Source organism: Lissotriton vulgaris, chromosome 8 (genome assembly GCF_964263255.1).
Source record: "Lissotriton vulgaris chromosome 8, aLisVul1.2, whole genome shotgun sequence".
NCBI lineage: Eukaryota > Metazoa > Chordata > Amphibia > Caudata > Salamandridae > Lissotriton > Lissotriton vulgaris.
In genome coordinates this window covers 194,748,951-194,764,640 of record NC_141696.1, presented here as the reverse complement: position 1 = coordinate 194,764,640, position 15,690 = coordinate 194,748,951, and positions in this window count along the sequence as shown.

Sequence of the window (15,690 nt, the reverse complement as noted above, 5' to 3'; positions counted from 1 at the left end):
TTGTCTCGGTCCCTGTGATGCGTTCAACCACATTATGCATGTCCTGCCTCAATAACATGACATCAGAACCCATGGCCCGATCTTGGTGTCCAGCATGTCCCTGGACTGGGTAATGGCCGCCATTAGCACCGCGTTGTCAGGGGCCTGGCCCTGCGATCCTGCAGTCCCCCCTTCAGCACCTGCTCCTGTAAACTTGTCTATGGTGCCCTGCTTGGTGTTGCCTCCACCGCCCTTGTCGCGCGTCACCGTTGTGCAATAGGTGCCACAGAGACCTAGGGGCGACCGCTCAAGGGGCTGAACGTGATATCCAGGAGACGTAGCTCCAAGCCAAGATTCACCTCCTCGAGGCCCTCAAACTGGTTGCGGCTTTTGCAAGGGCTCACAAAAGGCCACATATTTCCCCTCGCCTCGACCACAGACCACTCCACTAGGGCCAGACCCGACCACCGATGTGTACCAATGACCCTGGCAATGTCCGGGGCGCCGCTAAGGACTCCGTGCTTGTTATGCCCAAGCTTATCTGTGTCCGGGAGCTGGGCCCTGTCACCCCGGCCGCCACCAGGGCCCCACTGGCCCGCATGTCGAGGGATCTCCACTGCCCGGCATGCACCACTGCGGCTAGGCGGCCTCGACACCCCAGGCAGCAATGCGTGGAGGGCCGGATGGTCAGAGGCCCCAGGGGCACCACTCTTCCTCTACCCCCTCCGCAGCCACCCCGGCCCGACTCACCGCCGAGCACCAGAAGACCACTGGAGCAGGCAAGGATTAGATGAAAAAGGGGGAGGGGGGGTTGTACACCGGTTTCCCCTATTCCACTGCAACACACCCGGGCCTGGCAGACCACTCGTGGCCGTCCGGGGCACCGCAAAATGGCCGCTGCCTCCCTATGGCCTCTTCACCCAGGGAAACCGGCACTGAAGCCCGGGGCCGCCACCAGTCCTTGCCTCCTTACTCTGCCAGCCGCCACGGCCCGGTTTCCTCCAGTGCCACAGTCCCGGGGGGGGGGATGGGTGCGCAGGAAATCGGTGCCGGCACAGAGCTCCAAGCGCCGATCCCCCCGGCAGTACCTTCACCAGACACGCCGACCTCCAGGCCTCCGTCTCCGGCCAGGCAAATCACGTTAGGCCTTGGCTCCTCTCTGCGGTACAAAAGGGGGTGGTGATGGACGGAGCATCTGAACCAATCAAACACTCACACCCAGTCAACAGATCTGGGTTTAATCCATCACCGTTCTTTATCCCACTCTGCCACCCCAGTTCAGACATGGCCATATGCAAATCAGTCTGACCCTGTGCCTCATGGAAACAGTCCAGCCCTAACTGCCAAGCCATGCCTTCCCTGGACCAGAAACAAGCTTCCTAGGACCGGGTTCTGGCATTCCGGCAGTCTTCAACAAGGCTTGCTTGAATCCAGTGGCAAAGTGAGCAAGGGACTCATGTCTGAGCATACCCTGCCAACTTATGGCGAACAAAGTGGTACAAAAGGGGGTGGTGATAGACGGAGCATCTGAACCAATCAACCACTCACACCCAGTCAACAGATCTGGGTTTAATCCATCACCGTTCTTTAGCCCACTCCGCCACCCCAGTTCAGACATGACCATATGCAAATCACTCTGACCCTGTGCCTCATGGGAACAGTCCAGCCCGAACTGCCAAGCCATGCCTTCCCTGGACCGGAAACAAGCTTCCTAGGACCGGTTTCTGGCATTTTGCTCGGATCCTAAAATGCCATACAATACCACTCCACATTATTATGTTAGACATTTACTAAATTCTAAGCATTTAAAACATATCTAAAGGATGATGTGTAAAAACTCCACTCAAAATACATTAAAATGCATTTTAAATGGTTGTACACAAAAAAATGAGCATTTGTGCTGTACGCATTTTAAAAGCAATGTTTTCATTCAAAACATACAGTATGATATTGGAAATGCTATCCGAATGAATCATGAAAGTACATTTATGAAATGGCTCTTAAATACAGAAAAAAAGGTAGAGACCATTCCATGAAAAAATATATAAATTGTTTAGGTTGTGGACATGATGAAATATTGTCTCTTGGAAGTATTCAAATAAGTCTTGTTCTCTATGAATAGTTCTACTTTAAGCAGATTACTTTGTGCCCCAAAAAAAGTTCAAATTTTGGAAAAAATCACACCGTAAAAAAATAGAGTTCTAAAGTTAGAAGTTTTGTTTTAAAAAGTGAAGGTCGAATACAGAGTCCTATAGAACGCTGTGTGCGAACTTCAAAAGTCAGTCTCATTGTTTGGAGAAAACATCAAATCTTCTAAGCTGGTAAAGAATTTGTCTACCACAGTAGGTGAAAGTTGGACCACTCGGTAACTAGACCGATTGCACAAAAATGTGAAGCATCGCCGTCAGCGTTAGCCGTATTTGCAAAGTTCAATTGAGATGGAGATGATACCTGTGTGCCTGTCGATCCACGTATCTCACCGTCAGCAGATTGCGTCTGTGAGACCTCAATGAATGCCGTCATCAGGATTGGCAGCCGCTGGGGACAACACAATGCATAGGCCGTTACCGAACCAAGCAAAGTATCAACATCCATTGGCAGGACGGATGGGAGTGTCAGACAGATGTCCAACATGCATTCTTCTCCACATAGCAGGCATCGTAGAACAGGTAAGATGCAATCTTTGTCAGATTGGTCAGAATAATAGAAACCAAGTGGTATTCAGATCTCTTAAAGAGCCAAGCCCAGAATCTGTATCATGCGCTCACGACACTTCATTGCCAGGAGAGTGCTCTCTATGGTAATCTGGGTGTCGCTGGTGACCAGATTTGCCATATCGGAGCAGAAGGAACAAGAATAGTATTCCTGCTACGAGTCCCAAAATGAGAGGCAGGCCGCCGAACACAGAGTGCACGAAGTTTGGAAATATGCTGAGGACTGCTTCAAAAGGTGCTAACAGTCCCGAAAAAACTGTCTTGAATACATGTATAATACCACTGGTATCAGACATGTTTAAGATACGACCTAACATTTCTAAGAAATGTACAGGGCAGTTTGTCGATAAAAGGGCATGTACATCTGCAGAGGACCTTGCAACTTAGTTCATATGTCTCTTTGGACAAGGTCAGTGGCACAGTTTTTATAAAAGAATGGCGTTCATTCTGCTTAAAGTATCAATTCGTATAGAAGAGATGTTCAGTGAAGGCCATAGCGGTGAGTCTCCATCTGTCTTAGTTTTAGGAAACAATACTTGCATACAACAAGTGACCCTGGCTGACACAGTTACAAGATAGGCTATTCCTGGCAACATGCCACAGCAGCTGTGATCATTCAACAAAATATAGCTTCCGTTAGAAAGCTGCCTAAAAATTGGATCTATCACTGCAGCTGGAGAACTTCGCAGGCAGCAGGATAAGTTGGTCCAAGAACCGTCACAGGCTCCATGTAAATTAATACCCTGACATAAAAGTGTACCGCTTAGTGCGCTTTTGCAGTTTGTACCACTAAGAAATACTTCTTTACCCCGTCTCCAACATTTGTGTGTGTATGGTAATTCCCAGGTGGACTTGATGTATTCTTTACCCAACCTTTCATATATAAGCCAGCTGGTATATGTTTCAAACAATATTGAAAATGGAAAATTGTGACAGGCAGAGTGATTGTTCCGTGTATTAGCCATTCTGTTGCAGGTTTTTCTAAAACAGTTAATGGTAATCTTTCCAGTTTCTCAATGCTCAGCACCGTATAGTCTGCTCCCCTTTGTGCCAAAGTGATTTGTTTATCTGTAAGGTTAAATACAGAAAACGATGACGTGGTGTTGATTAGACGCCATGGCACATATCCAGAACGAAGATTTTGTAACGTCCAGCCTAAAAGAATTATAGAACGCAATTGTGACTGTCCATTCTGTAGCATGAGCAAGTCCTGTTCCATTATGTTTATGGCAGAGGATACTATGCTGTCCAAATAATAAAGTCTGGATGACAGAGTTGTTAATCCATTTTCAACTACAGAGAGAGCTTTCTCTAAATTAATAGGATCAATTTCTCGTATTCGTTCTGCAGTCTCTGCCTGTGTCGCTTTCCAAGCTTCATTATAAATGGCATATATACCAGCATATATAAAACGTTTATGACGGTGTTTCGCAGGACCTTGTAAGAAGTCCCTTAAATCAACGCCATGTTTAAGTAAAGATAAGTGTTATTTTACCTCTGTTAGTGTGGATTTTTGTAGCCAGTCAAGGCACAGTTTTCCTACACTGTATGTTGTTACTATACCTGGATGTTGTCTCTGGACATATCTTGGATCTGGCCTAGTGAATGTAAACCCTTGTGTCTTATTCAGAATCTATCTTGACAGTTGTTTGTGTCTGTGGGCCAGATTAACAATTTCCTCCAATCAGGATCAGTTCAGTTTTTAAGTAAAATTGTTTTTACGTCGATCCCTCCTTCTGTAGTGTTTTTACTATCAGGTGTAGGTGTAGGTCTGGGCAGTTTGTTTAAATCTTTTATCTTAGCTAGGCCAAGACAGGATGTCTGTAGGACAGTGTCGTTCAAAAACATTATTTGTTCAGGGATAATGCAGGCTCGAATTAAAGCTTCTATTCCCTGCACCTGCCAGTCTTGTGTGCCCCGGGCAGTTTTTGTTTTAATGTTCTCGTTTCAAAAGTCAAAACCTAACGAGGACAGCTGGGCATAAAAGGCTGCAGAATAAATTTGCTTACTATTAGTCAACATACTTTTCATTCCTGTCGTATTAACATTTTTAAAGTAAAATGTTTCCAGATTTGAGACATTAAAACCTGAGAAGTATGGAAATTTTTCATAGAATGTTTTTGAGCTACCCTTTGGTGGCATTGGACAGTGTTCCCATTGATTGAAAGTATAAATATTTCTAGGGTTTGCAGATTTGTGCAAATAATGATGTCCATAATGGGTATAACAGTACATTTGTTCATAATCATATGAACCTTCTAAGTATTCATGTTTTGTAAATTTTGCAGACATCTTTGAGTCTGACATCATATTATTAACAGTCTCAAAGTCCCAATCATAAGGAAATGTGCTGGGTGAAACAAAGTCACTTAAGGAAACCTTTAATTGATGTAGTATCTTCAATAGCTCTGCAGGACCAAAGATGTCATAATCAGTTCTATTCCAAGGTATACCACCAGGTAAGGCAGTGATGTTCACTGATGTCAAGTCTCTTTGTTCACGATGAGATGATTTGTGTGGCTTGAGGAGTATTTTGATGTTCTTACTTGCTGTGTCCTTTATACTATATCTTCCATTTATCAGCATTCCCAAGCGTAATACAAGAATTAGCCAAAGTAGGAGAAAAAGTACGCCTAGCACAATCCAAAGTTCAACCCATGGTAAAACTAGATACGTTTTTTCAAGTTGATGAAAAAGTTCTGTTACTTGTTCTTTAAAAGTTCTTTTTGCTGGCATCGTTTCAGGTTCACTGGGATCCTCGGAAAAAACATATCAAAGTTAATGAAATATCCAGAGGCAGTTCTGTCAATGGTAGGTATTGCATCAGGATTGCTTGAAATCACTGGAGCTACTGGATCCTTTGTCATATTAGTATAGTCAGATGCTACATCATTGTAGACAGGAGTGTCTTGACGAACTGTTATTTGGGTTTCAAGAGGCACAAATTCCATGACTTTATTGCTTAGTTCTTCTTTTCGCACTGCAGATTCCTCAAAGGTGATGAGTCTCTCAGTTTGAACCTCTTGGATAGTAGCAAGATTTGGTTGTCTGATACATCTTTGCAGTCCACTGGGCCTACTACTTTTGATCGGCCACATGATGTGGTTTTACCAGGTCGATAGATACGAACCTGTTCTCCTTTCTTCCAGCAAGGGGCGGCAGTAACACTGTTCTTGATCTGTGGATTGCTAGCACAGGTACTGGTTGTCTGTAAGAAGGCCCAAATTCCTTCTTATCCGCGATCTTTTCTCTGACTAGATCCCCAATCTTTTGAATCCAGGCAAGCCTTGCTGGGACGGGTGGTTCCCCTTCAGTGGTCGTTGGCTTCTGCAATGTGTTGCTTTGACTTCTCCTTGTTTCATTTAAGTCCTGCAAAACAGCCAAACGGTCTTTGATATCAAAAGGTTTTTGTTCTACCACTGAAGTGTGACGATCAAGGTCCTGGACAATCATTCTAGTACCAAAAAGGAATTCATATGGAGTGATTCCACCCAGATATTTTCTTGGCAGATTATTTAGACTACGTTGGACACTTATTAGATGTTTGACCCACCTGTCACCCAAGCCTAATACCCTAGCTGTTATAGATTGCTTTATGTCCCGTTTTTTTCTCTCCACTACAGAATTTCCCTCAGGATGGAATGGACTAGAATACCGCAATGCAATGCCCAGATTGGCCATGACCTCCTAGTAAGCTTTAGAGCTAAACGCAGGACCCTGAGTAGAATGTAGCGTGCCGACTGCGTATGTGCCGATAAAGACTCACAAATCTTCTATAACAGTTCGGGTGTCAGCCGAGCGCTGAGGCCACATCCAAACGAATCTTGAGCATGAATCCACTGCGACCATGATATATTTATAGTTACCATCCCTTTGCAAGGGACAGCAGTGGTCCAGGTAAACGCATGCCAATGGTTTATCTGAAATTAAAAGGGGCGTCTGCGTCGGGCGTTTCACTGTTAAAATCTTCATTTTCTGGCAGATTTTACATTCCAAAACATAGTTTTGGGTCTGTTTCCTCATGTGTGGCCACCATTATCTCTGTTTTAATAATGTTACTGTGGCGGAAACACCTGCGTGTGCAGAGGCGAGCCCTTCGTGTGCTGCTAAGATTAGTCCTAATCTATGTTCCATGTTTGGAAGTACTCTATCCCCCACTCCAGGGATTTGAGCAAAAGGAACATTATTTGCATCAGTTATATATGAGTGTTTGAGTGGAAAGCCTTTTGGTAACGTTTTACCGCAGTCTTTGTTGGAAGCGGCGACAGCTTGCATTATTTCACTTTCTATTTTTGTTTTTGAATGAGTGATTGCAGCTACGGAAGCCGTTTGCACAGCTGCCTTCGCGGCTTCATCAGCCAATGAATTCCCTGCAATGTCAACGCCATCACGCTGATGACTCAGTGTATGGATCACGTGAGTCTTTTTTAGTTCTTTCTGTAATTGAACTACTTTTTCCCAAAGCAACTTATGCTTGATTGTGCCGCCTTTTGCATCTTTGAAACTGTTTTGAATCCAGTTCTGCAAGTATTCATTGTAAGATTGAAAGCAGTAATACGAATCGCACACTATGAGTGTGGGGAATTCGCGATCTGTATTTTCAAGCGCCATCTTAAATGCCTGTAGTTCAGCTCGCTGAGCTGTATAACCTCCGAGAGATTGCGTTTTTGTGACCATAGGTCTGAATTTACCATCGCGCCAGCGACCTTTGACGATCGCGCACGCAGCACTATAAGCTTGTTTACCCCCAATTGCGGGCTGTGCTGATCCGTCTGTATAAATTATACATTCGTATTGTTCTAGAGGCAGAATCTCAATGGGCAGAGGACATTCTTGTTCATATTGTAGAAATTCTTGAGTTTTCAAGTAGGGGTAAAAAAAGTATACAATGTCCGTTGCAGCAAGAGAGTTAACCCATTGTATACATCTTGGATGTAAAGCCTTTGCTTTCGGAATGCTCGCTTTTGTCACTGCTTCTAAAGCAGGTACAGGAGTAACTAACATAATGCGTTTTCCATGTGCGAGGGCTCTCTCTTTTGCTACTGCAGTCTGAACCGCTGTCAGATTTTTTTCTGTAGAAGTGAATTTCATTTCAGCTTGTGTGTACAAGTGTGATTTATAAGCAATTGGTACTTTTTCACCTTCATGAAAGGTTAAGTGCATGATCCGCATCTTCCTGGGATTATTCTGATTACAAGGTTGTATATGTTTACGTGTGTCTGTAAATGTATTGTTGCCAACATGTCTGTTTGCACTGAACGCAAAATTTCTCTGTGTTTTTGAGTCCAATTAGTTGTTTTGAAATCAGGTTTTATTAAGTCGTAGAGAGGTTTAACCCTTTCTGCGTAGTTTAGAATGTATGTTCTTCCGAAATTTAGGAAACCTAGAATTGACTGTAAGTTTTTCAGCGTTTTTGGAGGTTGGAGCAGGGCACCCTTTTCTAAAAAGTTGGCTGCCAGGCTTTTGCCTTCACTTGATAACTCATATCCTAGAAAAAGGACGTTGATGTGGGCAATTCTTGATTTCTTAAAGTTGAATTTATACCCTTCAGAGGCAAATCCAAGTATAATGGTATTCACTGTGTTCAAGTGCCTGTCCAAGTCATCGTCTGTTAGATAGATGTCATCGACATAAGATAATGCCTCATCATTATACGTTTGTAGTAACTCTGTTACTCTAGCTGAAAATAACCCCGGACTATTCTTGAATCCCTGGGGGAGACGACAGAAGTGACGCAGTGTCACCATAATTGAGAAAGCGGTCAAGTACCTGCTTTCAGGTGCAATGTTTTGACAGAAGAAACCGTTAGAAATATCTAATGTGGTTTTATATTTTTTACGCACAATGTTATTCATTAGTGCTGCACTGTGTGCATTTTGTACTGCAAAGGTTTTGCAACAAGAGTTTAAATGTCTGTAGTCCAAAACTAGACGATATGTATTGTCTGGTTTGGAGACAGGAAACAAAGGATTGTTCATTGACGAGGTGCATGTTTCAATCACCCCTTGGTATTCAAGTTGATCTAATATCTCCCTGAATTGTTTTTTCGCATCTTGCATTAATTGGATGCTGCCTCTGCGCAGTTGGTTGAGTTTTTGACTAGATTTTATGGTGAGGAGAGTCCTCATCCCATCCTACATGATTTTTATATAATGCTGGAGCCTGGGGTACAGCCCATTTTCTGGCATGGGTGTATTTGAAGTGAATTGGAATGTGATTGGAGCTCCCGGTTTTATGGTATTTATTTTTTTGCCATTTCCGTCTGTATTTATCCATATTTATTTTTGGGGCATTTTTCCTGTATTTATCCACATTTATTTTTGCCACAAGAAAAAGACGCTGCTACAGGTAGTATTTTTACGCATTTATTTAAATTGACAATGCACACCAACTCCTGATTGTTATTGGTCAACACAATACATTCTACTGAAAACTTTGCCATTGTAGTACAAGTACATGTGCATTTCAAGAGACTTTGCGAACATTTTACTTACTTACTAGTTTGTTAATGAAATGAAGACCACTGAAAAACTAAGAGCAGAAAAAGAAGCTGCATATTTGGGAGTTTTCTTTAACAATAAGAATCGATTTTCTACCCAAATTAACCCTTTTCACCACATTAATCTATGCTCCAATATATACTTTGCAGTGTGTATGCAGCTCTGTGCTGAAAGTTAATAGCTCACTGTTCTTTATTAGGACTTTAAGTTATGTCTCTTTTGAAAGCTGTAACCTGCTGATCTATTTACATTATATGCACTCTGTAATCTACATGGTACACGTCCTTTGCAGCAGGCATATTAACCCCCTGCACTACATCAACTATACAAAACTCCAATCTCTGTCCAGGAAGAACGTTCATCACAGCAGTTAACATGCCATTTTTGTGAGGCCTGGTAATTGCCAGAGGAAAGGAGTGTGGCAGCAGGTGTTTTAAAAACATAATAAACTTGCCCTAGAGCCGGCCCTGAGGAACACCACAAGTACCACCCACCCACCCACATTAGGACGGAGGCAATACATGGAAACCCACACATTGCCAGAGTCACATTTGGCCACACAGAGCACAAGACAGCACTCTACGCAGACAATTTCCTTTTGACACTTACCAACCCCTTAACCTCATTCCCAGCCCTACTCGATGAATTAGGCTCATTTAGTCTGGTAACAGGGTTTAAGTTAAATATGCAAAAGTCACAGGTCCTGTCACTTAATACCTCCGGGAAGAACCAGGCTCCACTCCAGCAGTAATGCCAATTCTCTGGGCAAACCACCATATTACCTACTTGAGCTTTTAACTTTGCTCATCGGCTCAGCGTACAGCGGATCAGAACTACTCTGACCTCCTACATATAGCCTGTAGGGATTTACAGAAGCTGCAGATGGGGGGGGGGGGGGGGGGCGGGGCTTTCATATTTACGCCACATAGCGTCGGTTAAAATTACCCTACTAACCAAAATATTGTATCTGCAGGTGCTACCTCTATAACCACCCAAGAACATTCTCTCTGTGATGCAACAATTGCTAGAGAAGTTTGTTTGCGAGGGAAAGAAAGCCTGAATGCTGAGGTGATTACAGTATGCCCTCACATCAGTATGCTAAATTCAACAAAGTAATTACGCTGAAATCTTTCTTTTTTTTCTGTTTTCTTAATGGAAACTCAAATTCCCTTTTTACCAGGTCTGTGGGATCTCTTAAAACAGACACCAAACGCCCAATAAAGGATAGACAAGCTTCCGGGAGCTATCTAATAAAAGAGGTGCCTCTCGAGTTCGTGTTTTACAAGCACCCGGGCTTCTACACTCCTGGCTTGGGCGAGTTCAGAAGGGGGCTGGTGGGGGACTTGTGGGGGGGCGGTGAGGGCCTGGTGGGTGTACTTCACTACATGAGGTCAGTCGAGGCAGACTGAGAAGCGGGACGACGGAGGAGAGAATCACGGGTGAGAGATGCGTCATTAAACACTTACAACCCCAAGGCCGGTGCCTCGCAGAGAAAACATACATGCTCAAGTGCCCCTGGGAATTTCGACTCGTAACGCACTTACCTTACAAATAGGAATGGCGGCGGGCTGGCGCAGAGCTAAAGCCGATGGTGGCAACAGGAAAGCGCCTTCACACCTGGTGGTCCATAGTGCAGGGAGACAGTTCTCTGTAGTGCAGGCAAACAGGAAGACTAGGCAGGTGAGCCCCCGAAATAAAGGGCAAAAGTTATGAGAGAGGGGCCGGAGGTGTTGGCACACCCACCCAGTAACGCTATGATCAGACCAGGATAGGCTGAGGGGCACGATCGTCAGTGAAAGACCCTGCGCCCATAGGCCCACATGAGGGCACTAAAAGACCCCGATTGGAAAGGATTGCAAGGAATTTCCTTGAATGGGGGTTTGGCAAGGAAACTTTGCACTGGAGCGCGGCAACATTTAGTAGTATTTTGCCATTTCTATATATAAATACAGACAAAGGAAATATAGATTTCCGTCTGTATTTATATGTATAAATCCGTAAAAACAGAAAACCGGGAGTCCTAATAATGATGTCTTCACCATGTGGGCACCCCCTGACAAATTTTTTGTGGCCAGTCTTTTTCAGCTAGAAGAATGTCATAACCCTTCTAGAGCTTCTCCCAAAAGAGTGCTCTTATTTTCCTAGTTATGTCTCCCTCCATCCGGAGCGTTACTTCATATAACTTATGGGGTACACTAACCCTGGTATCAGAAGTTTCAACTTAGATATACTCATTCAAGTCCACTCTCTCCAGATGATCCTTCAAGATCTTGCGAGCCATGGTGACTTCTGCTGCGCTGTCCAGCATTGTCTGGGCCCACTCCCCGTTCTTGAGTTGTGTCCTCAAGATCCTCGGCATGTCTGATTTTTAGACCTGCCACCTTCTTTTTGGTGAATTGGGTTTTCTTATTTTTTGGAAAGTGTTGATCGTCTTTGGACTTCACGCGTTCTTCTTTGTGTTCTGACCGTCCTCTTCTTTCCGATTTCTGTGAGGAAGTTTGAAAGGTACGAGAGGAACGTGTATCAGTATCTTGATATCTACCAGTTTTTTTCAAATTATCCCTGTTCCTGAAGTTATATCTCTTTTCGGAGGGCTCCTTTTGAGGAGACCTACCTCGGGACTGAGAACGCTTCTCTTTAGAAGTTTGTTTAGTGTTCTCCCACTTCTTTTTGGGAGTAGTGAGAGTGTTTTTAATAAAGACCTTTTCAAGACTTTCAGTTAGTTGGGGTTTAACTGGTTTCCCACCCAAACTATCTCTACCTAGTTCTTCATAGGATTTTTCAATTTTTCTGGCCATTTCATATGGTTGCTCAGTTACATCAAATTATTTTAATTTTTGGCGGATCGCCATAGATGCTGCCTCACCTTTACTATTAGATAATATTATAGCTGAGACCTTTTGAAATCTCTCAGTAATTTTATACCCAGATTTAAAGCAGGTCTTGCCCCGTATTCATTTTGAATCTGTTTCAGGACATCTGGTATTACCGCCATAGACGGAACTCCATGTGTTTTTGTGTAGATTGCAGCAAAGACTGTACCCCAAGTGTCGCAGTCCTCCAGGTGTGGTGCAATCCCCATTGGTAAACAGATTGTTAGAAGCCTATGTTTCTCATGAGGGGTAGTATCCGGAAATACTGCCTCGATTTGAGTCATTTTTTGAGCTATCCAGAATGGAATTTGTTCCCTTTTCGTGGGCAATTTACCAATGACTGATTGTATGGTCTGTGGTGTGATTTTATTTGCGTTTCCCTGGTGAGCGGTTTGTTGTGGAATCCTTATAGGAGGTTAGACTGTTAGAGTCTGCATGACATATTGAACCAATTGTCTATGTATTTTGATTAGTTGTTTTAGTTGAACTGATAGTTCCGCATCTGACATTTCGTTCAATGTCAGGATGTGGTGTATAGCTGGCTGGTATCGGCCATGTTGTTCCTGGTCTACCTAGTGGACCAAGCCTGGTAATGTGATTTTGATTTTGAGGGCGCCTTTAAACCAGAGCGCATGCTTTTGGTAAGTTAGTAGAATTTCAACATCCTCGAAAGGAGTGTATTCCGTTGGAGGTTCCTCTTCTTTGTAGAAGTGAAACACATGTGATACTGGATTTGCTTCAGGGAAGAAAATCCATGAATAGAATACCTCTGTCTGCCGATATTCATGTGCCTCTATGACAAAAACTGCCCTACCACCTCTTGGTGATAGGCCATTTGTTATGAGCTTTATAGTGATGGTTTTCCTTAAGTTTTCCAGGATGATTATAGCATCCGGGTCGTCTTGTTGGCAATCTATAACGTCTAATCCCGGTTAGGTTGCAGCTGCTGCAGCTCCACCGGTTGCGTTATTGCCATCGTTATTCGACATTGTTTAATGAAAGTTTGCAGAGCAAGTTTCAAGGAAACAAAGATAAGGTGCACAATATTTTGGAACACTGTATCCTTCAACATTGAACAAATCAAAACTAATACATAGGATTTTCGTCCTACTCAGTTATGGCGAATATTTTATCTTTTTACTCACTGCAGATGTCTATTGGAGTATTTTATGGGAAAAAGGGGTCTCTGTGAAAAGCACGACTGAGTTACTTTAGTATCTAGCGTTAAATTAGTGCCTTACCAAAAGTTGGGTGCCATGTAGTGTAGTTCCTATATTCCCAATAGGCTCTGCGCATTGGAAAAATATATCCTATAGATTTGACGTAGGACTTATGTCTACTAGGTCTCTATCGAATATACTAAACTTAATTGTGAGTGCCAGCTAGCTCAGAGGCCACTAGAAACTTTATCGAATAAACAAGAAGGGATTAGTTTCTGACAACCGCATAAACATGACAACTTTGTTTCCCCAAGAATAAACGTATCTTCAGAGTCGTGGAAACAATAGATAGATATTTTACTCAGTCAATCATGCATGCTTCATTTCATCAGAGGTGCAGAGAAATAGAGAGACGGGCGTTTTCAATCAAAAGATTTATTGAACAGTCTTCTTTCTCATACAAGTAAAGTGAACTGCTACAATCGTAATGTAGGCTGCAAAGTATAATGCGTACAGCGTGAAGAGCATTATAAAATAATACTGTAAAAGCATTGTATTGTTTCTAAACCATAGATAAATACCTTTGAAAATAACAAAGGCTAAAAGTACTCAACTGGTGCTTCTAAAATACGCCTACCCCAATGTACCTAACCTAAGTCTTAGTACTAGGGAAGAAGTAAGTGTGGTGTAGCATAGGTTTAGTTTTCTTTGCCAAGAATCTATCCTAGATTTCTCTTTAGGATCTAATCAGTACCATACCCTAGTTTAGAATGAAGGAGGTTTGGTATTTCTTGTCTCGGGACTCAATTTCCCAACACTCCGCAAGGGGATCTTGGAAACACTTGGAAACACTGGAGCTGGATTCTCAGCAAGAGAAAGGACAGCTTCTCAATCAGTGCGTCAGCTGGTGGGTCGGTTTCCTTCGGCACTTGCTTTAGCGAGTTGCGTCGGGCAAGTAGATAGTCCAGCTGCTCCGAACCACCGTGTGTTTGCTAGAGCAAGTGAAGGCATATTTATACCTTGAAGGTGCCTGGTTTGATGTAAAGTCGGACATAATAACGTCAGTAAAGAACCTCAAGGGAATGGTAGTTCTTTGTAAACTCCATGAGATCTTGGGCAAATCAATATTCAAGCAAGGTGATGTCGCTGACTGCTTAAGCCGATTTTCCAAGAAATCGTTGTGGTTTTTTGGTACGGGTGGAAGTAGCCATGCCTGTATTTGGACTGCATGGGCTATTTCTAAATATGGGTTTGATTTCTATGCCTATATTAGGGCAATTTGAATTGTACCTATATATGGGCAGGAATCGTGAAATTTCGCTCTGATCCTAACATGCCATACAACATAAGTACTAGCTCCATAAAATAGGTAGTTTGACGTGTAAGACTTCTTCGGAGCATACTCTATCCTTTTACCAACTATATCTGCAGGGGCACAATCTTCAGGATTCATAGAGGTTTGTCTGATGAATGAAGCATCATACATTCAGTCTTAATGGAATGTAGCAAAGCTTCATCCACCTCTTCTAATACGTACATTCTTTCTATGAGCTGTGGAACATTTAGAAGTCCTCACCCTTGCCACTCTCTCAGCATTAAGCTCTTGATTTTCTCATGAAACAGTAATTCCATAGTTAAAGACTTGTAACACTTAAAAAAGGCCCTGTGAATCATTGTATTTTCTGGAGGTAAATCTGGAAATCTCAATTTTAGTAGAATATGGTCAAGAATCTAGGCTACTTTCTCACTTCTGACATATTTCCCAGATAAAGAGGTACTAGACTTAGAATGGCCAGATATAGAAAAAAGATTTATCACTTTATTCTTGTCTCCCATGGTCTAAATGATGCGTACTCTTCTTAGCCCTTTCATTAGACATGGCCTTAACTACCACCTCCTGGATCAGCGTCTAGATTTCAGAGGTGAAAATGGCATCCAGAACCTCAAGAGGAGCAGAAAAAAGGGTCTCCTGTGTCTAATAACTTCCTCATTATCTTAGGAATCTTCAAAAGACAGATGTTTCTCTACAGTGAGCTTTTCCATTCCATGTTTAATGCAAAGTGTCCTCAAGGGGGCCTTTAAGTAAAACAATCCAATAATCAAACAGAAAAAAACTGCCAATTCAATCAATCAAGGATTTATAAAGCGAGGCAAATCAGCTGTTTTATGGAGCTAGTACTTATGTTGTATGGCATGTTAGGATCCGAGCGAAATTTCACGATTCCTGCCCTTATATAGGTACAATTCACATTGCCCTAATATAGGCATAGAAATCAAATCACAGCACTGGAGTTGCTAGCTGATTCGTGGTGATCTTGTTCATTCAAACAGCCAGGTCTTGACTTCTTTCTAGAATTATGGGAGCGATGCGGCAGTCCTGAGGTGCAGGGGATGGTCGTTCCAAGCTTTGGCTGCCAGGTGTGAGCTAGAACGTCCTCTGCTATTGCCCCAGCGGATATAAGGG